The sequence below is a fragment of the Mastigoproctus giganteus genome, chromosome 4 (genome assembly GCF_048544385.1).
Source record: "Mastigoproctus giganteus isolate SK-2022 chromosome 4, ASM4854438v1, whole genome shotgun sequence".
Classification (NCBI taxonomy): Eukaryota; Metazoa; Arthropoda; class Arachnida; order Uropygi; family Thelyphonidae; genus Mastigoproctus; species Mastigoproctus giganteus.
In genome coordinates, this window is record NC_143578.1 from 218,771,029 (window position 1) to 218,797,611 (window position 26,583).

At 37.3% G+C, this 26,583-nt stretch overlaps 1 protein-coding gene across 1 annotated transcript in view; it reads right to left on the reverse strand.

Annotated features, from left to right (window-relative positions):
* The window catches only part of LOC150087411 (xaa-Pro aminopeptidase 1-like), a 532,432-nt gene that overhangs the window by 411,987 nt on the left and 93,862 nt on the right, over positions 1–26,583 (reverse strand). The window lies entirely within an intron of this gene.

Here is a 26,583-nt window from a genome sequence, read left to right on the forward strand (position 1 = left end):
CCTGCAGTGGATTGAAAATGGCTGATGATGATGAAGTCCAACCTATGGCCCACGGCCGGATCCTGCACGCGAATAATTTTTATAAGGCCCTTGCGGAAAGTGAACTAAAATAGCACTGATCTCCACTTTGTGTACTGGCATGCAAGTGTCCAGCTCGACTGTATCAAACAGGTACATGTGGTTCAGTGCAATCATATGTACGCTAAATACTGTTATGTATTTTGATATAGCTTGTTCATTCCATTGAATTAATTATTAATTTATATTGAATTTAAAAAAAATTATTCTTAAAAATGTTCCAAAAGGGGAAAATCGATTTGGAGTGTCGTGTTTTTGATCCAAGGTGGACCGAAGACTATTTCTTCATTGATTACCACGAAAAAGCAGCCTGTTTGGTGTGTCAGGAGACTGTGAGTTTTTAAAGAATATAGCACTAATTCCAATCATAAATCTTATGATCAACATAAAGAAGTCTTCAAAGTTACAAAACGAATTAAGAAAACAACAAAATCATTTCAGAATAAGTTATCATTTAAATTCCAGTTGAGCGCGACAATTTAGTTCACTTTAAATGTTGTACTGAGCTAAAGGAGAAACACATTTCCAAAGAATTGTTGCCTTTTGTTATTACTTTTTGACAAGTTTGAAAGTCAATTTTCTGATATAAAATGACATAAGCTTTTGTTTGAGAACCCATTTACTTCTATGGCTGAAAACTACAATCCCAGATTGAAACTTGAAATTATTCATCTTCAAGCCAAAATATGATTCAAAAATAAGTATATAGATTGCAAAAATAATCTATTTGAATTCTACGAGGCTTTCCCGCTAATAAAAGATAATGCCATGAAAATGGGTTTTGTTCGGATCAACGTATGTTTGCAAGCAGATTTTTTTCACTCGTAAAATCAAATAATATTTAAAAAGAAACAGAATAACAGATCAGCATTTTTTTTTTTTTTTATGAAAACCTCAAACAGGAGCGGTATTAGAACCTATAGTACTGTGCATGGGTTAGAAGAAGATATTTGTTGACATTAAACTTGAACTTCTGTACCCTGTAATTTTCAGAAAATACAAATGAAGGAAGGTTGTTCCAGAAAACGGCAATTGAATGAATAAACGAGGAAGATGAAAAGTTGGTTATGTGAGTTTGAAGTTGGACAGTAAATGGATGTTGGTTTGTGGAGGCATGTGTTCGGACTGTTTTGAAAGAGAGAGCGGGAATTATAGAGGCAAATTCAGAAGAACAGTGCCCATGGAAGTATCTGTAGAAAAGGTTATATTTGTTATTTTGGTTTTTAGGAGCATTAGCAACTAAGGCCATATTGCTCCGGGATATGCGGTGGTCATTCACTGACCTTTCCGCATCCTCCGTATTTGGTGGTGACAGGCTCGAACCCCAGTCTAATCAAGAAGCGTATGCTACGCACTGCTGCTCCTTCCCACCTGGCTACGGAGGCGCCACTGTAGAAAAGGCATGCAGCAGAAACAGTACGTCTATCAGACTGCGAGTGGAGAGGCTCTGTTAGAAATGACTCATTAATTAACCTAACTGCCCTCTTCTAGTTGGTTTTTTTTTTTTAGGAGCATTAGCAACTAAGGCCATATTGCTCCGGGGATATGCAGTGGTCATTCTGACTTTTCCGCATCCTCCGTATTTGGTGGGCACGAGCTTGAACCCCGGTCTAATCAAGAAGCGTGTGCTATGCACTGCTGCTCCTGCCCCCCTGGCTACGGAAGCACCTGGACGTTATCTATTCTGGAGTTTGCCAGTTGTGAGAGTTCTTGATCGTCTGTTTTACTTTTCCCCGAATCTCCCATCCTCTCATTTCTTGTACATCCTTGGTTTTCTTGCATTCTAGTTCTATCCAGGTGGCTCAGCTGTTATGTTTTACTTCCCTGCTCTGTATGTTTCCCCAGAAATCCTCAATCGTCTTCTTCTCGGTTCCCTTGTTTCCCTTCTTCTCCGAGATTCCTGTAGAAACCTCTTTGGTTCTCATCGAATATCCGTTTATTTTCCTCTGGGAGCTTTCTTTGTATCAGCGTAGTCTCTTGCTGAGCACAACGACGTTCTGCTTCAATGTGTCCAAGTACTCTCCTATTCTCTGATTCTTTGTCTCATGTTTGCTGTGAACGCACTCTCTTGAGGATGCTCTTCACTTATTATTATTATTATTATTAATATGGTGCAAGGAAGCCTAAGGCTTATGCTGTACCAGCCAAAAAAAAAATTCTGAATTACCCAGAGAGAGAGAGAGAGAGAGAGAGAGAAAGAGAGAGAGAGAGAGAGAGAACAAGAATCAGAAGGGAATCACCAAGAAAAAGAAGAATGATGATATCCAGCTCAGGACTCTGGGTGTGCCAAGCCCATACTCACCAGATGTGAGCCCCTGGGGTTGATTATTAGTTTCTTGAAGTATTATCCTTGATTGATGGCTTCTTTGAATTCTGTTCCATAATGTTCCAGCAGTTTTAAATCTGCATTTCCTGGCTAATAATCACTAAATATTAATATTAGCCATGTGATGCAGGGAAGCCAATAAATAAATAAATTAAGCTGACTTTCGAATTTCCCACAAGGCTGTCAGCCTTAAAAATTTGGGGAGGCAACGTATTCCAGTAATTAACAACTTGCTGGCTAAAGGAAAACTTACTACAATCCAGTCTAAACCTTCTTCCCCTATAATTTGAATACATAGCCTCTAGTTAATAGTAGTAGTGGCATGTGATGCAAGAAAGCAAATGTAGGAGCTTATGCAGCATCAGCCAAAAAAAAAAAATCACACCATTCCCTCCAAATGCCTGTCCAGTTCCTCCTTAAATTTATTCAAACTATCAACTTCCACAACGACAGATGGAAGTTTGTTCCAGCAATTAACCACCCGCTGGCTAAAGGCAAATTTCCGCACATCTAATCTACATCTGTCTTTTCTTAATTTGAATTTATGTCCCCTTAGGTTCGCAATCTGAACAAGTGGAAGGATCCCATCAGAATTCAGTGTGCTGAACCCATTCAAGGCCTTATACATCTCAATCAGATCACCGCGCAGGTGCCTAGTCTCCAGCCACTGCAATTTGCAGAACTTAAGCCTCTCTTGATAAGAGGATCCCTTCATTCCCCTCACTAATCTTGTTGCCCTTCTCTGTACACGCTCAAGTAAATCTACATCCTTCCTAAAATGAGGCCTCCAGACCTGTACGCAGTACTCAAGGCGTGGCCTGACCATTGCCTTATACAGAGGGATAATCACCTCCTTTTCCCTGCTAGCAAAATTCCTATATATCATTGACAAAACCCCATGACCTGCCCTGGCAGCCTGTCTGCATTGCTCAGAAAACTTCATATCTGCCTGCAAAATTACTCCCAGGTCTTTTTCATTTTCTACCACCTTATGTGTAGTACCACACAGTTGGTACGTTTCTCTGGGGTTACTTCTACCCATATGCAGTACTTTGCATTTGTCAAGGTTAAACTTCAGTTGCCACTTCTTAGCCCATCTGCCCAAATTATCTAGATCCTGTTGCAGTATCACACTGCCATTAGTCATTAACAACCCTGCCAACCTTTGTATCATCTGCAAACTTCGACACTAAGTCCGATATACCTTCATCAATATCATTGATAAATATACAAAACAACAGTGGACCCAACACCGAACCCTGTGGGACTCCACTAATAACATTAGTCCAAGAAGAGCAGCACCCATTGATTACCACCCTCTGTCTTCTCGCACTTAACCATCCTTTTATCCATTGTAGCAACTTACCCTTAATACCATTCTGCTCAAATTTGTACAATAGTCTTCCATGTGCAACAGTGTCAAAAGCTTTCCTGAAATCCAAATATATGATATTTGGATTTCAAATATAGTTCTGGTATCATTTATAACTTAAAATTTCACTTCATTCAATTTACTATCCCTCAGAGGCTTCGACGCCCTTCAAGTCCCCTCTGAGGTACAAGCTCTGTAGCAAACATATCTGAAGTTTTTCCTCATACAAATACCCTTTTGCTGATCTCACCAGGCATACTGCCAATCTTTGATAGGATTATGAAAGTGTCCATATGAGAAAAAATCTTTAGTTATGGGAGAGTCACATGAAATTACTCACCTAAAGGTAAAACGGCACAGTATTTCATACAAATTAATACCAAGTTCTGTCTTTGCAGCACAAGCCTAGCTTGCTAGTCTTACTCTTTAACAGAATAATAATAGTATTCACCATAAAGTGAAAGGAAGCCACAGGCTTTTACTGCAAAAAAAAAAAGGGGGGAAGCCACCACCATATAGATAAGAAAATAAAAATTATATGCTTCTCTCCTCACACTATTCAAAGGTAACTATCCAGTTCACCTTTGAATTTATTCAAACTGTCAGGCTCAACTACCTGCAAGGCCAACTTGTTTCAGCAATCAACAACTTGCTGGCTAAAAGAAAACTTCCTACAATCTAATCTTAACCTCAACCCCTGTATTATAAACCTCAATCAGATCACCTCTGAGGTGCCTGGTTGCTAAGCTTTGTAGCCCACATACTCTGAGTCTTTCCTCGTATGGTCGTCGTCCTTTTGCCAATCTCATCATTCAAGTTACATGCTTTTGGACTCTTTCAAGAAGCTCAATGTCTTATTTGAACTCCATACGTGAACACAGTATTCCAAATCATGGTCTTACAATTGCCTTATACAGCAGGATTATGACCTCCCTGTCTCTATAGGATAATGTTCAATAAATCATCGATAGGACACCATGGGCTTTCCTGGCAGCATGTTTACACTCAGAAAACTTCATATCTGCCCGTATCTGTAACAGATTCCTTTCCTCCTCCACTATTTTTAATTCAACCCCACCAAGTGTATAATTTATTCTGGGGTTACTATGTAGGGTAAGACCTTGCATTTTGCTGCATTAAAACATAGCTGCCACTTTTCTGACCATTCTTGAAGCCTGTTCAAGCCATCACGAAGGAGCGCTTGGCGCTGATCATTAACGACTCAGCCTTTACATAATCTTCAAATTTTGACATCATGCCTTCTATCCCTTTGTCGATGCCATTTATGAAAATGAGAAACAACAGTGATCCAAAAACCGATCCTTAGGACCCCACTCCCGACGTTACTGAGGTACTCTTAACACCAGAAAATACGAAAGAGCTAATATACTTCAGTTAAAAGACACGTGCGTGCATGTGTGCGCTCACACACACACACACAGAGTTAAGAAAAGACAACAGTGAATGCCTGTATTTTTTGATGTATTGTGCTCTGGCATTGAAATTAGTGTCATTAACCACATTAGATTTGGAAATTTATTATTCAAACAAAAATCAATACGCAATCTCTGTGCATCAGAAACTGTTTTCAGATGTTGATTTATGTTTACCATAACTGTAGTGGGCGCTTCTTCAAAGATATCTCCACAGCAGCTATGATTACATCTGTCCATGCAGAGTTTCTATTCTTCAACAGTATGTTGATCGTTCCTGTAGACATTGTCCTTCAGGAGTCCTCAAAGAAAATAATCACTGGAATTCAGATCCAACAAGTATAGTGGCCAATATCATCCAATCCCACCCAAAATACTGATTAGATATGACTTAAAATCATTAAAGTGTTTCCTCAGGAAATACATTGCCTTTTGGAGACCTTTATGTGCTATATTTCTGGACCTAAGCTGCAACAAAATCTCACTTTAAACTCATACTGCACTGTAACAAAACTGCCAGTATAATAAAAAGCTTTTTTGCACAAAAACATCACTCATCACTAAACAGTAAAAATATCTCCCATATCTTCTTATGTGTTTAATGACACCAAACTCGCCAAAGCCAGCCCAATGCAGAAAAAAGTATGGGCATTCAAATTACGAAATGCACCTGTCAGTATTACAATCGCACTACTTATAAACTAACCATTCTGATAAATCATTCACTTCATGATGTTCATTAACTGTGGCATTAGATTTAGTATTCTTTATCATTGTTTGGTACACCTCGAAAATATAGCTATATGAACTAAGCAACCAGTGGCAGATCTAACAACTGGTGAAGTTGGCAAATGCCAACTAAGTTCCTCAAAATGCAGGCCTCTGCGCCAAGTTTGGAATTACAATGTACGGTTTGTTGAAATAAATCAAGCACAATTCAGATATTACTACCAACCCCAGATTATTAAGAGTAATCCTTCCTAATTCAATAATTCTTTGATGTTTAATTTGTTACTTTTTAATTGGTTATGTAAGAAATTGTATGGAACAGGGGCCACAATTTTGGTTTGCTGGATATTTTACTGGACTCAATTTCTTGGATTTGCCACTGGCGCATCACCACAGATGATTCTTTATTCATTTCCTGTTCACAGCACTGATATGTGACAATTTAAATAATCTTTATTTAGATCAACTCTCGAAGGGACGGGAGGCTAACCACCTGAACTTCACCGTGGACCCTGAAACTGACCACAAAGTGGAACGCAAACGTCTCTTCGCACATCTCAACCAGAGCTGGAAAAACCACTGGCAGACATCAACCAAAGATGAAATCACTAAAAAATTTATTCCTGATATCCAACTGGTGTACCCAAACTATCAACCTTGGCTTTCTCCTGGACTTCTCGCCACCTACCTGTTGACCGTGCCTTCACTCAATATGCGCAAGACCTCTTGACAAGAAGGTGGACTCTCCCGCACCCACCACCACAACAGCAGCAACCATGAAATAAATAACCTATGACAGCAAACAATAGAAACCAACAGTGAACTGCCCCAGAAAAAAAAAAAAAAAAAAAAAAACAACATAAGAGGATCACACAAACCGGACCTAACCCACGAAAAGTGCACAACAGATATGTGGACCTCCTCCGCACGGGACACAGCCTCATGAGTGACTTTCTACTCAGCTGAATTCCAAGCAGCCCAATGAGACCGCAGAGCTTTCTGCATATACCAGCCATAATGGCAACAGGTGCCGGCGCTCTTGCTGGACCCATCTTTCTTTCCCCCTCCCTCGGCGGTAGGGGAGAAGGCAAGAGGGACTGCCTCCTGCCTCCTCCCCAACTCAGATTTCCTCCTGGTAGGGCATGGGTATGCCCCACTGACTTATAATGGGGTCGTCTCCTTTATTGACCCCATTTCTTCTGTCTTTCTCCCCCCAATCTTCAGTTTCCTCTCCCTCTCTATCTGCTCGCCAGCATATACCCCACAGGTCAAAATTTAATAGTTCCAAATTAAGTTCGCTCACATTTCGGTCTTTCAATCTAGCGATCAACCCACACAAACGTAATTTTTTTTTTTTTTTTTTTTTAAGGTCCTAGCCACTGAAATCTCAGGAAACTAGGTGGCAGGACCTGCCAGAGTAAACAAAAACTACTGGGTACCTGGTCTGCCTCCACGGGGCGAAGTGTGGGCAACGTCGGGCATCAGCAAGGGTCTGGTGGCTAAATTGCCAGAAGAACAACGGTACACAACATCACACACCTCAAGATCCATATACTTTTAAATCTCTGGCCTTTACAGGGAACTGTATCACACCACAATGTAAACTACACAGAGATGGGGGAAACCCCTGGTGCCGTTTGACCCTAAACACACTTTACACTTTACTTACATCAAATAATCAAATGTAAACAGAACAGCATAAAATCCAAACTGCAATGGCAATCTTGAAAATGTCAGCATAAAAAAACCAATACCTGCCAATCCAGTATTCTCAAATTTTATTAATTATCAAGAACCATCAGTAGTTGCGGAAAAATACCAATTTGAAGGAAAAATAATTTTTATATCCTAAATCAAAAACAACATTATTTAATGCTGACATTTATTTTGATGATAAAATATTTGATGATGATACAGTATTTTGATAGCACTACAAATCACACACAGTTTTTTGTACAAGATCTTCACAAAAAGAAATAACAGCCTTAAAGATACATATTTTAATGCATTAATATATAAACTATCTCTAAACACGTCATTCATATTTTCATAAGAAAACTAGTTATGCAATATACATGTCCACTTCGACTCCAAATTAACCAGAAATCATAAAATTGAAGTAATAACTAGGTATGAACAATGTTTTGCAAGTTATAAATAAGCGGCATTATAAGTTGTCATTGGGAGAATGTTATATTGATTCCTCTTATTATATTAAACCCCCACTATCTTCACACTTGCAGCTAAAAAAAAAAAAAAAAAAAAAAGACCAAATGTTTAGTTTGTTTTAGTGTGTTGCGTCGATAGTTGTGTTCCATCGCACCGCTAAAAGACAAATTTTGTTTCGTTGTTTATGTAAGGGATTTCGCAATTTTTTTTTATAGTAACTTTTTGTTGTTGTTGTTGTTTACAAATCGTGAAAATGATGGGTAAACGCAAGAGTTATGCTTCCAATTAAACAAAAACTTTAAAATATTCAAAGGTTTGAGAACGGTGCATCTGTTAAATCTCTAAAGAACCATAATAATGCTGGTGACTAAACCACATGCAACCCTGTAAAAAATAAAGGGAAGCTATTAGATTTAAAATTGGCATCATAAAAAATAAATGCGTATCCAATATGCACTATTCGCATATTGGACACACATTTATTTAGTTTTTTTGCAAAATATGTGGTAAGTTTTTTCGTTTTTTTATCTATCGCCATATTTTTTATGTAGGTTGCCGAACATTTTTTGATACAGTAAGTTCCCAACTTACGTAGCTTCGGACTTACATTATTTATATATATATTTTTTTTTATATGACTGAAGATTTCAGTGAAGGGGGCACACATTTCACATAATAACGTAAAAACCCAGAGTGTTCCAGCAATTTTCAAATTATGAAGGTATTATCAGAAATGCAATAAGATAGAGTTTATTACCCGTTTATAATAAATTTCACTAACAGAAAAGCCTGGTAACCCAGAAAGTGCAAATTATTTTTATTGTTTTTATGGCAGTGACCTCCAGAAATGTGCTTTAGTAAAATGTAAGCTCGTGTGGGGTTTAATAGTGAGTTTTTACCTTAACCCTGTGAAGTTCTTTTCAGAAAATTTAATTTTGACTGTTATCACAGTGCCGACTAAGAGAATAAGTGTCAGGGCTTGAATCAGAAAATTAAAATAATAAGGATGTATGAAAATGGCCAAACATTAACAAGTATCACGTGGAATTCAGATTTGTCAGTGGCAACGGTGAACACAATAATAATAAAGTAGAAAGACAAAATACAAGAAGCGGTAAAGCGATCGGCGCCAATGAAGTTAATTAATTAACTATAATAACCAATGCTACAAAATATAAATCAGTTTCTACAGTACAATAAAAAGCATTTTTTTTCTTCCATTTATGTTTTCTTTTCTTATGTGCCACTCCGGCTACTTTTGCTACTCCTACTGTCCCCAGATAAAATTTTTAATTGAACTAATTAAAAATATATAAGTATTTTGGCTGGCATATCAGGGATATAGTAGCAATATATATTTTATTGGTCATTTCCGAGTTAGTTATGTAAAACTCGACTTACGTAAGAAGTCCTGGAACGTATCTCTTACGTATGTTGGGGACTTCCTGTATTTTTGGGTTAACTGGGAACTTTTTCTTTTTAAACCATCTATCCAGGAAAATTGAGTCTACTGTGTCTGATAAAAATAAATCATGGGAGTAGCACGAAAATTGAACAGTTGTGATCATACTGTGCAGTAATGTGTTTAGATTCTCTGAAAGCGCAATGTGGAATATGGAATTCAACATTATGAAAGTAATGTGAATAACATCTGATGATATGAAAGGCAATAAGAGGAGTGAGTATTCAGAAAGGGAAAATCAGTCTGTAATGTGGATAATGCTAATACACCTAAGTGCTTCTTCAAAGTCCAACAAAATCTACTCAACTTTCTCAATTGCTCGGTTTAAAATCAATCTTGAGTTAAAAAATAATCAAAAACAATACACAACTAGAGAGATTTGGATACTGTAGACTGTTACCGACTGCAGAAAACAAAGAATGTTTTACTCCTTACTGAGCTTTTAGTTTGTGGTAAAGAAATCTCCTTGAATAAGATCCACAGACATTAACTTACAAAACATGAGGGACTGAGCAACACTCCTCAAAAAATTGCACAAATAAGATGTCACTGATGGCACAATGTAGCCCAAGACGTCCTTGGCCAAAAAATCCCAACTACAACAACAACATTATTTCCAGGGGCTCACATCTGGTGAGTATGGGCTTGACACACCCAGGGTCCTGAGCTAGATATCATCATTCGTCTCTTTATTGATGATTCCTTTCTACGTCTCTCTCTCTCTCTCTCGGTAAATCGGGAATTTTTATTTTTATTTTTTTGGCAAACACAATCGAAAGCCTTTGAGATGTCAACAGCTACTTGTGTTTCACCGAACTTTTCCACTGAATTTGTCCATAAACGGGTAACATAAGCATCAAGATTCGTCAAAATCATTCTGATATCCTTTTCATGGTAGACCACAGTAGGCACTGAATGGAGCGTGTTGGGAATGGTGAGAAGTGTTTTACCAAAAGCGTTAATACATAAGTTGGAAGAAAAATGGGATGCTGGCAGGTGAAGTGATAACAGAACCATCTGGTTTTGAGAAAGGTGGTAGCAGAGATGGGCAAAAGTTGCAGCCAATAGCTTTGGCAAGAGACCAGAATGCTTGGCTACCATTAGAGCAAGAAGCGAGTTTTCTACTCTTGGCCTGTTCAAAATCTAGTCTAGACTGATTAATAACTACTTTACAAGTGTTGTGAGCTTTGATGTGGACAGAAAATGACAGAAGAATTGGAAACAAGCCAATTACGACATGCAACAGCCTTAGCACAATTTTTGGAAAACCAAGGTTTAGATAAAGGATGAGATTTTAAAGTGGAGTGTGGAATAAAGGATTCCATTCCTTCAAGAATAATTTCACTGACACGATCTGAGCAAACATTGACAGAAGTTTTGAAACAGTAATCCGACCAAGGAAAAGAAACCTCACAGATCATTCCATTTTGCATTCTTGTAATGTCAAACAACACAAGGTCGGGAATAGCCGTGAGATAAAAGCTCCTTTGGAGAAGAGACAAACAACACAAGGTCAGGAATAGCCGTGAGATAAAAGCTCCTTTGGAGAAGAGACAATCACCAAGTTTTGATCTAAGGTGCCTAAAGGACCACTCACTTCGACAGTGTATTTAGAAGGCTTGTTTATGAGGAAAAGATCAAGCATGTTGGCTGTATGGTAAGGATTGCTCGGTATTCTTGTAGGTAAATGAACAATCTGTGCGAGGTCATTAGTAATTGCAAAAGCCTCAGTATCTCGACCAGCTGGGTCGAAAACGGAAAACAGCTGGAGTTGTGAACATTAAAATCACCGAGGAAAATTACTTCACTGTTCGGAAAGTTGAACTAGAAAGTCAAGTTGCAAAGAGAGGAAGTCAAAGAGCTTCATGTGATTAATGGAATTGTTGTTATTGTTATTTGGTTTTTAGGAGCATTAGCAACTAAGGCCATATTGCTACAGGAATATGCGGTGGTCATTCCCTGACCTTTCCGCATCCTCCACATTTGGTGGTGACGGGCTCGAACCCCGGTATAATCAAGAAGCATGTGCTATGCACTGCAGCTCCTTCCCGCCTGGCTACGGAGGCAATTAGTGGAGTTGGGGAGAACGGTAGATACAACAGATGAATTTGACACAGTGAGGTAGAGAGATTTTAAGCCAGAGAAGATTGAAAAGAGGAGATTCCAAATTACCAAGTCTCTGACAGGGAATATAGGAAAGGACATATGCACAAATACCACCTTTGAAGCAAAAGGAATCATACAGTGAAAAAATTGGGCAATTCAGATGAGCAGTAGTTGAACCAAATGATAACTGAGATTCTGTCAGAAAAAGTACATGGGTTTGGCAGACTGCAAGTGAAAACGGACTTCTTTGAGATTAGAATTGAAATCAGGTATATTTGTGAAATTAAATAGGAAGTGTTTGGGAGGTTTAGATCTTTTAGCAGATAAGCTTACTCTATCAGTTTGGCAATTCATGATGTATTCAATAGTGAGAAAAAGTGGGGGGGACATGGCGTATGAAGTAATGAGATTTTTGGATATGGCATACACATGGTAAGAATATACCCAGATTCTTGACTGGCCTCAACAATGTCCCCCTCCTCCGCATAAACACTATGCAGACTCCACCCAGTCACTATCTGGCAGAGTAGAAGTAGCAAGATTATACACTAGCTGATCTGGAAGCCTCCTAAAGAGTTACCACTAGGTTCAGTCTGGTGTACTAACTAGCGGCCAGCTTACGAATGCCGTTTTAGAGCTGTACCCTCAAAATGTAAGGAAGATTGGATCTCGCCATGATGTCCATCATAACCTGAAAAGTCATCAGTCATATTACATGATGGAAGAGATGGGGAAGTTTCAAATTATCGTCCCATTGCAATTAGTTCTACTCTTTCTAAAGTAATGGAGAAGTCAATTAACTGCAACTCTTAAAACTATCTAGAAACCTTCCTTCTGATCAACGATCGCCAGTATGGATTTCGTCAGTGTCGATCCACTGGTGATATTCTGGCTTATGTTACCCATTTATGGACTAATTCAATGGAAAAGTTCGGTTTTTTTTTGATTTGGCAGTTGTTGGCGCATTGGCTTCTGTGGCCATATTGCACCTCCCAAGGTTTTTGCAGCACTTTGATCCAAGCCCGAGGCGGGAATCGAACCCGCGACCTTTGGGTTGCCGGGCAGGTACTTTACCCACTCGGCTAGCCCGGTCGGCGAAAAGTTCGGTGAAACACAAGCAGTTGCTCTTGACATCTCAAAGGCTTTCAATTGTGGTTGGCATAAAGGTCTTCTAACAAGCTTTCACCTTATGGTTTGCCAACTGTGTTTTGTAATTGGTTATCCAGTTTTCTCTCTGACCTCTTAATGAGGGTGATGGTAGATGGCTCTCTGTCTTCTAACTTCACTAATTCTGGTGTCCCCCAAGGTTCAGTTCTTTTCCTCTTGTATATTAATGATCTACTTCCATTGACCAAAATCCTATCCATAGTTTTGCTGATGATAGCACATTGCATTCCACTTTCCAGTTTGAGAAACCTCTTCCTGCTCAATCAGCTTAAACTTGTCGAATATCCGCTACCAATTCCTTAAATGCCGATCTCCAGGTAATTCTTCAGCGGGGCAAAGACAACTCAGTTGATTTCAGTCCCTCTAAAACTCAGTCCTATCTAATATCTGGCAAAAACAATTTTTCTGCTTGTCTTTGGTGGCACTCCAATTTCTAGGCAAGTTGATATATCTCTTTAGGGGATTACCCTGACTTCTAATCTCCCTTGGCACATGCACATTACAAATATTGCTTCCTCTGTATCTAAAATTGTGGTTTTCGCTTTAACTCTCGGCACTACTTTTCTTCCAAACAGCTGTACTCTGAACAAATCGCAAATCTGCCCTACCGTGGAATATTGTTTCCGCATCAGGAGCGGTGCCCCCAAAACCTCTCTCAGGCTTCTAGATTCCATTCAGAAGAGCGCAGTTAGGTTAATTAATGACACATCTCTAACAGAATCTCTCCACTCTCTGTCTCATGACTTATTGTGTCTGCTGCATGCCTTTTCTACAGATACTTCCATGGGCACTGTTCTTCTGAATTGGCTTCTATAATTCCCACCCTGTTTTTCAAAACAGTCTGACCATGTGCCGCCACCAGCCAACATCCATTTACTGTCCAACCTCAAACTCACTGAACCAACTTTTCATCTTCCTCATTTATTCATTCAACTGCCATTTTCTGTAAGAACCTTCCTTCATACACATTTCCTGACAATTAGTCTATAGAAGTTCAAATCTAATGTCAACAAATATATTCTTTCCTGTTCAACCTCAAACCCATGCACAGTACAAAGTACTATAGGTTCTAATACCTCTCATGTTTGGGGTTTTCATAGAGAAAAAAAAAAACAAAAAAAAAAACAAGTACTCCCAGGTCTTTTTCATTTTGTACCACCCTAAGTGTAGTATCACACAGTTGGTACATTTCTCTGGGGTTACTGCTACCCATATGCAGTACTTTGCATTTGTCAATGTTAAATTTCAGTTGCAACTTTTCAGCCCATTTGCCCAAATTTTCTAGATCCTGTTGCAGTAGCACACTGCCATTACTGTCATTAACAACCCTGCCAACCTTTTATCATCTTCAAACTTGGACATTAAGCCTGATATACCTTCATGCATGAGTTTGATTGCTATTGGCAAAAATGCTTATTCAAGACGCTTTAGCAAAGTTTTGCAATAGGACCAAAGTATACAATTAGAACAGATTACAACTGCAAAAATTCATATTATCATCACATACAATAGAAAAACCCACATAGAGCTGATGCTCCTACTATGACATTACAAAGTATATAAAAAGAAAAACTATTTTTTGTTGCTGTAATTCAGTTTTATATATTTTTTATTATTTTATCGGATAAAATAATAGCAGAAATATAAAATAATGTACAGATATATTCTTATACAAATAATCCAAAAATGTTATGGATTATTTTTAGATAAATGTCCAATAATCCAAATTATTTGATAAAGCTAGCATGGCCACGTGAATGTCAGATTACTGGACAGTTGCAAAATTATAAGTTCTTGCCCCAAAGAGATCTTCAACAGGCCATACAAAATTGACTATCAGGCTGTCTGACTCATCACCCTGGTCCCAGCAAAAGACTTGGTGGTATGGTAGTTTCACCACTGTTAGTGGACTTCTACAGTCTGATAATCTAAACTGTATTACTGTAGAACTTATATAAATGCCACAGTACATAGGAAGTTTAACAATGAAAAACAGAATTATGCATGGAAGATGAAAGATACTGTGTGAAAGCAATACTTGCAATAAGGAAATGGCCATAAAAGGGTGGGGAAGTTTACAAAAACAACAGTGAGGAGACCAGTCACACTGTATGGAACAAAGTGCTGATATGTGACCGAGAGAGAGAGAGAGAGAGAGAGAGAGAGAGAGAGAGAGAGAAACTAATAAGATTTTAAAATCTTAGTTTCTGAGCCATCATAGCCATCTGAGTATTCTCATCAAAGAGATGAGGATAATCAGAAAGGATGGGTTGAGAAACAACAATATGAGGAAAAGAGTCAAGATATAACCATCAAAAAAGAGGATGAGTGTAAGGTGACTGAGACATGGGCACAGGGATTTTGCATAAGAGGTTAAGGGAAAGAGACAACGTGTACATGAACAAATAAAGAAGAGGTGAATAGAACCTGTCAAACAGTGCGAGGTAAAAGGAGTAACAACATAACTTGCCAAAGACAGAGCATAATACAGTAAAAGGACCAAAACCAGCACCAGAGGGAAAGCGGCCAAGAAAAACAGAAGTGGTATTTCTTAATATATTAAGAAATAACTGTTGCTCTTTTTTATACAATTTATGACTGCACACAAAGGCAAAAACACTAGCAGAATATGCATTGTCATATTCTAATCAAACAACAGAATAAAAAAAAAAAAAAACACAAATGAACAGACTGAATAAGCAAATACTACAATAAGTATTATACATAAACAGTACAGTACAGAATCGAAAATCCAAACGAGCCAGCATTTCTTTTTTTATGCCAGTGCAATAAAATAACTGCAGTAAATGCTGGTTATTGTGATCACGTTTGCAAATTGAATTTTGATTCTATTAAATGGCAATTGTAATAAGCAAAAATCAGAGGAATGTTATCCACAGGCTTTAAAAATGAAGATATAAAGCACAAATTTATATTTTTATTTTACCTTACCAATTAACAAAGTTAAATGATACGTGAAAATCGGAAGAATATTATCCACAGGTTAGCAAAATAAAAAACTAAATTTAAGCTTATGTACATAGCTTAATTAATACACATATAGTACTAACAAAACATAACACTTCGTAATCTGATATTTCTGTTCACTAACTTTTTTTTGAGGGGGTTTTAAAATGTAATTTAAAAACAATATAAGTATCAATCAATAACAAAGAAGAACACAGCACACAGAAACTGCAACTAACATGATATGTGCAAGTGAGATAAGGAGTAAAATGTTTATGAGGTTTAAATATAGGATTGACGGGATTCTAAACATTTACAGAGTTTTATTTAACCTAAAGCTTTTTTTTATTTAACCATAAAGAAATTTTTAACAATTAAATCAAAGATTGCGATTTTAAACAGACTTTCAACGGGAGAAAGTGGGTCTTTATCAACAAGATTTTATGAGGTTGGAAAATCAACCATAACAGAAATTAAAAACAAGGAAAAAATTTAAGTTCGCATCGAAACTTGATTCAGATGATGGTGCAAAAAAAAAAGTAAAACTTGGAGAACAGCTAGTGACCCATCCCTCAAAGATGCCATTTGTTGCTGTTGTAGTCGGGTTCTGGGAGCATCAGCAACTAAGGCCATATTGTTCCTTGTACACTGTCTGTAAATTGCATGTTCTGTGGTTGATTTTCTGTTTGCTGGATGAAAAGCCAGAGTTTGGGGGGGGGGGGGGAACCATGCTACAGTCGCCCGAGACTAATTCAGCCACGTTGTGACTGATCACAATTTCCATCGTTGATGAGACTCGAACTCAGGACTTTTGCACCCAGGGTGGGGAGGACGGTGATTCTACCCAACTCAACTACTCTTGCCGAGAAAAGTGAGAGATCTGGCAGCAAAGAAACGAAGCTTGAAAATGGTGCAGCAAAAAATAAGTAATTATTTTCATTAAAGGCCTATATATATGTATTATTGTGACTGAAAGTTCCATTTGTTTTGTTACCTATGAATAAAAATACGCAAGTCTCCAGAACTATATTTTGGATAAGTTCGAAAATTCGTACAAATCAGAAGTTCGAACTACCAACGCTCTATTGAATATCATTAGATATGTTGTTCTTGTCACAACATGATAATGATAAAAAGTCAGTTAACATACGTAGAACATTTCATTTCATGTGCATTTGACAATACAGGAATATCTCGCACAGCGTGGTTAATTCGTGTCAAAAAAACACTGCACTGTGCAAAACCACGCTGATCAAGGTATTATTAGTAAGTATTTTAATGTAATGCGTTCCAACAATTTGATTATATGGGTTGAGTTGCAAAAATATATAGGTGTTTGTTTACTATAAATTGATGCACACAAAATTCTTGCAAAAAAAGAAACTAAAATGATAAATATGAAAAATACTAGTAAGTACAGTAGAAATGATTTTTATTGTAGTATGTACATACCAAAAGAATATAAATGAATTATGTACTGTATTTTTATTTTGAAAAATAACTGATCAGCTTAGTTTGCACAGTTTTTTCTTCTTTTTATCTGCATACATCTGTTTATAACATCGAATGTCATTTTGCAATGCTTGCCTTACTTTCATACCTCATTCGATGTTTGGATCTAGAAGAACATTCAGTGCCATTACATTTCTTCTTTCCACCCATATTTGCGTATAAAGGTGTAATGTTTTTAAAAAATAATCTTTAATAAAAATACACAGCAAAAAATATTTGTACAGCTTACGCACAATGAATGGCCTCACCGCTTGGAATCTAGAGTGTTTACTAATGTATGAATGCTAGCAGAGTCCGTATATAATGGGAGTTTCGACAACAGTCAGAATGGCCTTCAATCCATAATGCATTGGCCTACATGCTGGCATTATAATACATATACAGGGTGTCTCAAAAATATTGGTACAAACATTTAGGGGAGGTAGGTAACGTCTAAAGGAATGTGAATCGCATAGGAACGCATAACAGGAAGCGTCACGGGAAAGTAGTAGCAGAGGCACAAGAAGCAGAAATTACACAAGACAGTAATTAGTGGCAAACATTTATTTGACATAATATTAACAATGGAGTATGAGATGGATGCATTTCATGATCTTACAACAGATGCTCGAAAATTCCACCATGAGACGCGATGCATGCGTGACACCGACGCAGCATGGATTGGCGGACGCGGTCGAACACACCTGGAGTTTCTTTGACAGTAGCAGCAGGGCAGACAAGTCTCGCCATGAGATCCATTTCTGTCTCCACAGGCGATTCATACACGATAGATTTGGGGGGCCCACAGAAAGAAATCAAGGCTCGATAAATCAGGTGAGCGTGCAGGCCAGGCAATGGGTCCACCACGGCCAATCCATCGACACCCAAAACGCCTGTTCAAATGTGTGGGGTCACGAACTCACCTTCCATAATGGGCAGGCACCCCGTCATGTTGAAACCAAATGTTGCGTCTCACATTTGCTGGAACATCGTCAAGTAACCTTGGTAGAACTTGTCAAGAAAGATCCGATATTTAGCAGAGTTCATGAGGGATGGTAACAGGTATGGGCCGACTCAGTCACCGACAATACCTGTCCACACATTTATTGCTAAGTGATGTTGTGCCGCATGGGGCGCACACCGTGTGGGTTGTCGTGAGCCCACACATGTGCATGTGCAAATCAGCATTGTGCTGATTGACTAAGCCTTCCTGAGTGAAATAAGCCTCATCCATGACCAAAACATAGGCTGGAAAATTCAAGTCTTGAACACTTTCTTGGAGAAACCACTGCGCAAAAGCCACATGTGCAGGATGATCTTGGGGGAGCAGTAACTGAACCCTTTGGAGATGAAAGGGGTGTAAGGAATCATCGTGCCAGACAAGTTGCACACTGCAACGAGACTCTCCTAAGGCAGAGGCAACAGCACGTGTGCTGGTAGCAGGATTATTCTGGATGGCATTCAATACACTTTCTTCCATGGCGGGAGTTCACGTTGAATGTGGTCTGCCTGCACTACTCCTGTTACCTCTAAATGACCCATAATCGCACAAATTTTGATGCACACACGCAAACAAACAGTGGTCCAGTACATGTCTGTCTGGGAAGCGTTCTCCATAAATTCGTTGAGCGGCTCATCCATTGCCCTATGCTAATCCATACACTAGGTCTGCCAGCTCACAGTCTGTATATCGATGCATGCTCTTTGTGCGGCGGCTACTACTGCTTGAATGAGTAAACCATAAATTTTCCCTCTCGCAAACTGATGAACAGCGCCATCTACCGAATTACGGTGCCGTTTCCGGTTATGGGTTCCTATGTGATTCCCCTTCCTTTTGATGTTACCTACCTCCCCTAAACATTTGTACCAATATTTTTGAGACACCCTGTATACATATCAAATGTATTGGTGCGTAACACAGTTAATTTTTTTCAATTTGTAAACTGCGCTATAGTGAAACCCGCGCTGTTCGAAACCGTGCTTTGCAAGGTATTCCTGTAGTAATAATTCAATTTATAACAAAAAAGAGAGCAAAAGCAATGACTCATGTGTGAAGTGAAAACATGTCATTTCTGCGCACCTTCCAAACTGCCCATTCACTCTTCCAATCAACACATGGAACAAACATAACATCTAGTGCTTCAGTTACAATACATTGAATACAAATATGATGGAAGTGTGTGTGGGGGGGGGGGGGAATAATAATAATTGCCATATTTCTTTGGTGCGATTTTAATGAAATTTGGGAAGGCTTGAAATTTCTTTCTAAAATAGCCAAATATAAAATTTTATAAAAATCCATCCTCAAATGATATCAGACAGACACGGTGAAGCAAATGGGTGCCTTTGCATATATGCTAATGCATCAATAAACTGAATTTAAACTGTAATAGAAAATCAAACGATAACTTTATTGAACTCGCAAAGATGGCTTTGACAACATTAAAAAAAAAAATCTCCCATTAGTAATAACAGTGGAGGCCACTTATAGTGATCACTTCAGGACTCAGCTTAATTGATAACAATATGCTTCTTGAAGGAGTCCAATGAGGGGCAACTCGCACAGTAAGATTGGCAAAAGGGCAATTGTACGAGAAAAGATTTATGTGGGCTACAAGAGCTGGGCAACCAGGCATCTTGGGGGGGACATGATTGAGGTTTAAAAGAATCTGATAGGAGTTAGCAAAATGAATATAGGCAGAATTTTCACTGTTATAAGGAATTCCAAGACTAGGAGTCAAATTCAAATGACAGGGGAAGAGATTTTAGACTAGATCATAGGAAGTTTTCTTTTAGCCAGCAAGTTGCTGATTACTGGAACAAGTTTCCTTCAGAGGTAGTTGAGGCTAACATTTTGAAGAAATTCAAAATTCAACTGGATAGTTAACTACATGCGAAGTGCCTAATTTGTATATTTTATCTACTTTTTTCTTTGGCCAGTGCAGCAAAAGCCTACGGCTTCCTTGTACTATATGGCTCATAATAAATACTAATAACCGATGAAACAATACTGCAGCTGTTCAGCCCTATTAATGCAGAGTGTAAATGCATACATAAAAAGGTGGAAGTGGACAGAAAGTGAAAGAAAACATTAAATCACGCAATACAAAATACTTAACCTGACTATCTGCTATTTCTTTGAGAAAATCATCAATAAAAATTAAACTGTCATAATGTTTCTGAAAATTTATAAAAACCATTAAAAACATATAAAGAAAATAATAAAATCAAGAATAATAAGAAGGTTAATGTTCTACTGCAGAATAATTGGATTGGTAGGAATACAGATACAATACTTTCTTCCACAGAGTAATGGCACCGATAACCATATAGATGATATGAAGCAACAGCAGAAGCCATGCAACATGTCTGAGTTTAAGAACAAATAGGGATGTTACGTAATCACATACACCACAGTTGCGTAAAGCCTGATGACACAAAAAAAAAGTGATAACAAAAACCAAGCACAAATTACAATAAACAATGTTCTTTCTACATATTAGTATATGAGGTGTGGCAATACAGTTACGGAACTGTTGCAGTCATGTTTGATGAGTTTTAAAATAAAAAGAAGTCACATGTTATTATTATCTGTTTATTTCACAAAAGGAAACCACCCCAGGACAGCAAAGTGCCAGGAGAGTGCTAATTACATATCAGAGTATGAGATACTATGAGCAATGGATTACATATACTGAGCACGTAGTCTCATCAAAAAATATTATATATACATTTTTTTTCATTTTATATTTAATATATATTTGAACATATATAATTCTGCAAAAGGAATGATTTGTGTGTGAACTGAGAACATGTTATGTTGTAGTTCAAACTTCTTCCAACAGATGGTGGTACAGAGATCAGAGATCGTCAGTCGGCTGACAGGTTGCAAGTAACAACCAATTTCATTAGCAGCAATAACTAAGTCACTAAGTGATTTTGAAATGGAACAACAAAAAAACATCAAATTTTGATTTAAACTGGAAAAATCTGCAACAGAAATGTATAAAAGGTTAAAACTGTTCCTAGTGATGAAATGTTAAGTCATATCAGTGTGTTTGAATGGTATAAATGGTTCAAAGATGGATGTCAGGATATACGCAATGACTGAAGAAGCGGGCATCCATTAGCCTCTCAAAATGAGGACAGAGCTGCAAAAGTTCGGGGAAATTGTAACAAAAGATTCTCATTTGACCCTCAGAATGATGGCTGAGGAGTTGGACATGAATAAGTAGACAATTTGTTAAATTCTGCATGAAAATTTAGAAAAAGGAAGGTCTCTGCAAAATCTGTCATCATGCGAAGACTTCATCCAGACTTGTCAATACAGTCCTAATTTCCTCGACTGTATTGTCACTGGAGATGACAATACAGTGTTGGATGTTTCAGTATGACACAGAGACAAAGCAACAAAGCACGCAGAGAGGATTTCAGAATCATCACCAAGGCTCGAAAAGTTTCACAGAAGTCCAGGATCAAGGCAATGCTGATCATGTTTTTTGACAAATAGGGTATGATTCACAAAGAATTTGTACCTGAATATGAGAGAGAGAGAGAGAGAGAGAGAGAGAGAGAGAGAGAGTGTCAACATTGCATTCTACGTACAGGCACTTCAAAGACTACTTGAGTGCATTTCCCAGGCGAGGCCACAACATCAAGACAAAGGCAGCTGGTTCTTGTTGTATGACAATCCTCCCACCCATTCCATGCTTGTGAAGATATTTCTGATGAAACAAACACAGCATTGTACAGATCAACCATCCATCCTGCTCAACCAATCTAGCACCAGCAGATTTTTTCCACTTTCCCAAGATGGAAACTGCCCTCAAAGGAAAGATTTCAGGATGTTGAAGATAAAGAAAAATGTAACCACCAAACTGAATATCATCTCTGGACACCTTTGCTGACTCTGTTCAGAAACTTTCAGAATGGAGTAATAACAGCATGCATTCAATCAAGTGATGATTACTTTGAATAAAAAGAAAACCATTTTTGAGCTCCTTCACTTTGTATTCTTTTTATTGCACCAGTCCAAGAACTTTATTGTCACACCTCTTTTGTCTGATCAATACTTCATAAAAGCAATAACATTAAACGAATGATAACATTATACATGATCACAATAAGTGGCATGCACTATATTTCAAAGTAACCAACACATAATCGTTTTCTGGCTTGACTAATACAAATAAAAAAAAAAAAAAAAAAGCAATTCTAAATAAATGATAAATAAGAACTATTGAAATCTTCAATTCTACGTTTATTAATGTATTAAAATTAACAAACAAACAAACAAGAATAAACCTTAATATGATATTAATATCATATTCTCATATATTGTAAAATCATACTGGCAACATGTCATCAATGTGTCAAATAATGCATTATTTCAAGTTTGGGGAGGGGGAGAAGTTTGATGGTTCTCCATTATGGCAAGTACTAGATAAATTAGGAAATATAAAATGAGATATATTTGATATATATATATATATATATATATATGATATATTGACACACACACACAGTCCTCGATAGACATCGCGCCGATATACATCATTTTGCATACACACCATTGATTAAATAGGGACAGTAAACTCAATATACATCATATATATTCACATTTACTTTGTTTGAACAGGAACGAATCTTCTCTTTCTCCTTCTATATTTAAATTCATAATTACATACTGTATATAAAATGTAAAAATATATACAGTATGTATAAAACATAAGTTAAATACTTAAACAACAAATAAATTTAACAAAACTGTATAGCCAATACTGTATACAATACAGTACTGTAAATCATAATTTTAGAGAATATATAATGAAATAAAAATGTAAATAAATAAATAAATAGTAAATTCTAGAAAATAAACAATAGAACTTTCTAGAACAATACACAGTAGGTCCGTGACATCACACAGTGCTGCTTGTAGTATCTGCGATGTCCAGTTCCACATTGTTTTCATGAGTGAAGAGGTGCTGTTTATATATTCAAAAATATTTCACTAATCCTTCACACTATGAGTGGAAAATATTAAAAAAAAAAAAGTTGCCTAGTGCAGTGAAAAGGCAACGTAATGTGACTTTAGATGTTAATATAGAGGTGATTAAGCAAAGTAGTAGAGAAAGAGCTGTTGATATTGCTCAGTGTCTTGACTTACCACCAAAAACAGTGCTTACAATTAACAAAAATGCAAGGGAGATGAGCAAAGCACAGTATATAACCCAACATCCTACAATTAAAATGACCAGGCAGAGGAGTAGCATTAGGGAAAAAATGGAGAAGTTGCTTTCAATGTGACTTGAAGATTTGCGCAAGCAAAATACTCCAGTAAGTTTTTCTATTATTCAGGAGAAGGCCTTCATAGGTTTCAATCCTGTTATGAATTTAAAAATGTGTGATATTTTTAAATACCTTCAGTGTCTGCACTTGTTGCCTCAACAAGGTGCGACAACAAGTGCAGACACTGAAGGAGCATCTGCATTTGCACAGACTTTGTCTAGGATTGTAGAGCAAGAAGGTTACAACTCTATACAAGTTTTTAATGTGGATGAAACTGGCCTCTACTGGAAGAGAATACCATCCAAAATGTATATTTCAATCCATGAAAAAGGCCTCCAAAGACCACTTAACACTTTTGCTTGTGGGGGGGGGGGATGCAAATGGAGGAAAGAAGCTTAAGCCACTTCTCACATATCACAGAGAATCCTAGGGCCATGAAAAATTATGTGAAATCTCATCTCAGTGAGATTTCACATAATTTTGCCTTAGATAAGGTTTGTTTGTTTGTTTTATGGTGCATTAGTATCTAAGGCTATAATGTGTCACCTTAGATAAGGCAAATATTCAGTGACTAGCTTGTAGAAAGTCTTGTTCCTGAACTAAAACTTCATTGCCAACATGAAAATTTGTCGTTTAAGATTCTTCTGTTGTTGTTGTATAATGCCCCAGGCCATGACATTGACTTTGAAGCTTTGTGTCCAAACATCAAAGATATGTTTCTGCCACCACTTCACTCATTCAGCCTATGGAACAAGGTGTCATAGCAAATTTTAAAGCTTACTATTTAGGAAGAACATTTAGAAAGCTAATCCATGAGACTGATGGTGAAAGCAAACCAACTGCTCAGGAATTTTGGAAGAGCTTTAATGTCAGGGATGCAGTGTACATTATTGGTGAGGCATGGAATGAAGTGACAGGTAGGTGATGGAAGAACCTTTTATTTTGGAAGAATATTTATCCTGAAGCTGTGCATGACTTCAGTGGTTTTGAAACCCCATGAAAGCAGTTCATGGGGAGCTGGTATCTTCGACAAGGCAAGTTTTTGATAATGTCGAGGAGGAGGATGTTAAAGAGCTGCTTGAGTCATGCTCACAGCCCTTAACTAATGAATAACTGGCTGAACTGAATAGGCAGGCATCTGATAAAGAGACCATGAAAGATGACGATACAGGACCAACAGAATAAAGCAGCTTAACAACAAAGAATCTTAGACATGTTTTTAACCTTGCTGATGAATTAACAGGCATTCTGCAGAGTTGTGATCACCTGTCTGATTGTTTTCCTAAGGTAACACGACTCATAAACGATAGTTTGCCTTGCTATCATAAGATTTATGATGCAAAGATCCCTGGTGGCAAGCAGATGGAGTTAGACTCTTTCAAGAAAAAAGTTAGAGAACCTCAACCTCAAAGTTAGTCACAGAAGCAGCAATTTCAAGTGCTGAGGAGGGGCAATTGTAATAGGAAGAATAATAAAAAAAAAAATTTTTATGTTTTATTAACAATTTCATAGTGTATTTTCTAATTATTATTTAGCAATTACAATAAATTATACCATATTACAATTTAGCATACAATAAAATAAGTATTTCCTATTCATACGCCTATACACTTCCATATAAATTCTATTTTTTTAATTGGTCTGGAATGTATCTCCCACATAATACATTAGTTCAATGAGAAATCAATGTCTGACACGCATCATTTTGTTGTAAGCCATGCTTTTTAGGAACATAACTACAATGCATATCAAGGACCCTTATATATTATTTTGTTTTGGTGAAATTGGATTACTGAAAAGAAAATTTCAAAAACAGGTATATTAAAAAGAGAAATCAATAATAATAAACTGTCTATTAAGGCTAAATTTATTCTTTAAACCAGCATTTCCCAAACTTTCTGAGCCCACGCCTCCCTTGACCTGTAAAATTTTCCCGGCGCCTCCCTTGAAGTAAAACATCCATAACTATGCAATTTCTAGTTCTTCGGCAAAACTAGAGTTTCTCCTATTATGTGTGGTTTTTAGATTTTGCGATTCTGTAAGAAACTTGGCACGACGCTAGCAATGCATTTGATGGAACAGAAACTATTTTTTTGAAGGTTTGCTTTTGTTTATTAAACTCATGTATATATTTTTTTATTTATATATGTTATGTTATGAAAATTACATTTCTGTTAAACTTTTCGCGCCTCCTTATGCACTAGTTTGCGCCTCCCCAGGGAGGCATGCCTCCCAGTTTGGAAATCGCTGCTTTAAACACAACTATCTTAAACATTTTCATAAATTACCAACTAATTTTGCAATGCAGCAAAGATAAAACAGCAGCTTGCAAAAAAAAATAAAATCGAATTATAAATAAAAGTACAAACTGCAACAAATTTTGCAATTTAATAACAATAAAAGTAAATGATAAAGAAAAATAAAATTTCATAAAACTGAAAAATTAAAATAAATCAATAGAAATAAATATATTGTTACAGCATAATTTAAAGAAAATGATATTTATTATTATTACAATAAATCATGCCAGCCCTCTGCAGCTACAATCAGCTACTCACTTGTAGCTGATGTACTTTAACATCTCAGCAGATCAGAAGCAGCTTGTAACAGAATTTTCCAGCTTTGGCCGTACAGGACTTTATGGAATACATGCATAGTAATCACGTCAGCTGTCTTCCTTCTCCTACAAATTATCCAACAATCAAGATACATAAGGATATACACATACAAAAAGCAAGCAGCATGCTCCACATACCAATTAGCATTCAGCAATTTACTACACACTACTGCATCAGGCTCGAAGCTAGTACTGGATGACAATCTACATGAGCAGCAATCAGGCAACAGTGAAACATAAAACACTGAAAGCAAATAAAAGCAAGAATAGTTATTTTAAATGGTTCTGCTTTCAAAAAATTTATCATTTGGTAATTTACAAAACTCAAAAACATGAAAGTAATGGTTTCCTCATCCTGCTTGAAATTAAAGGATGAGG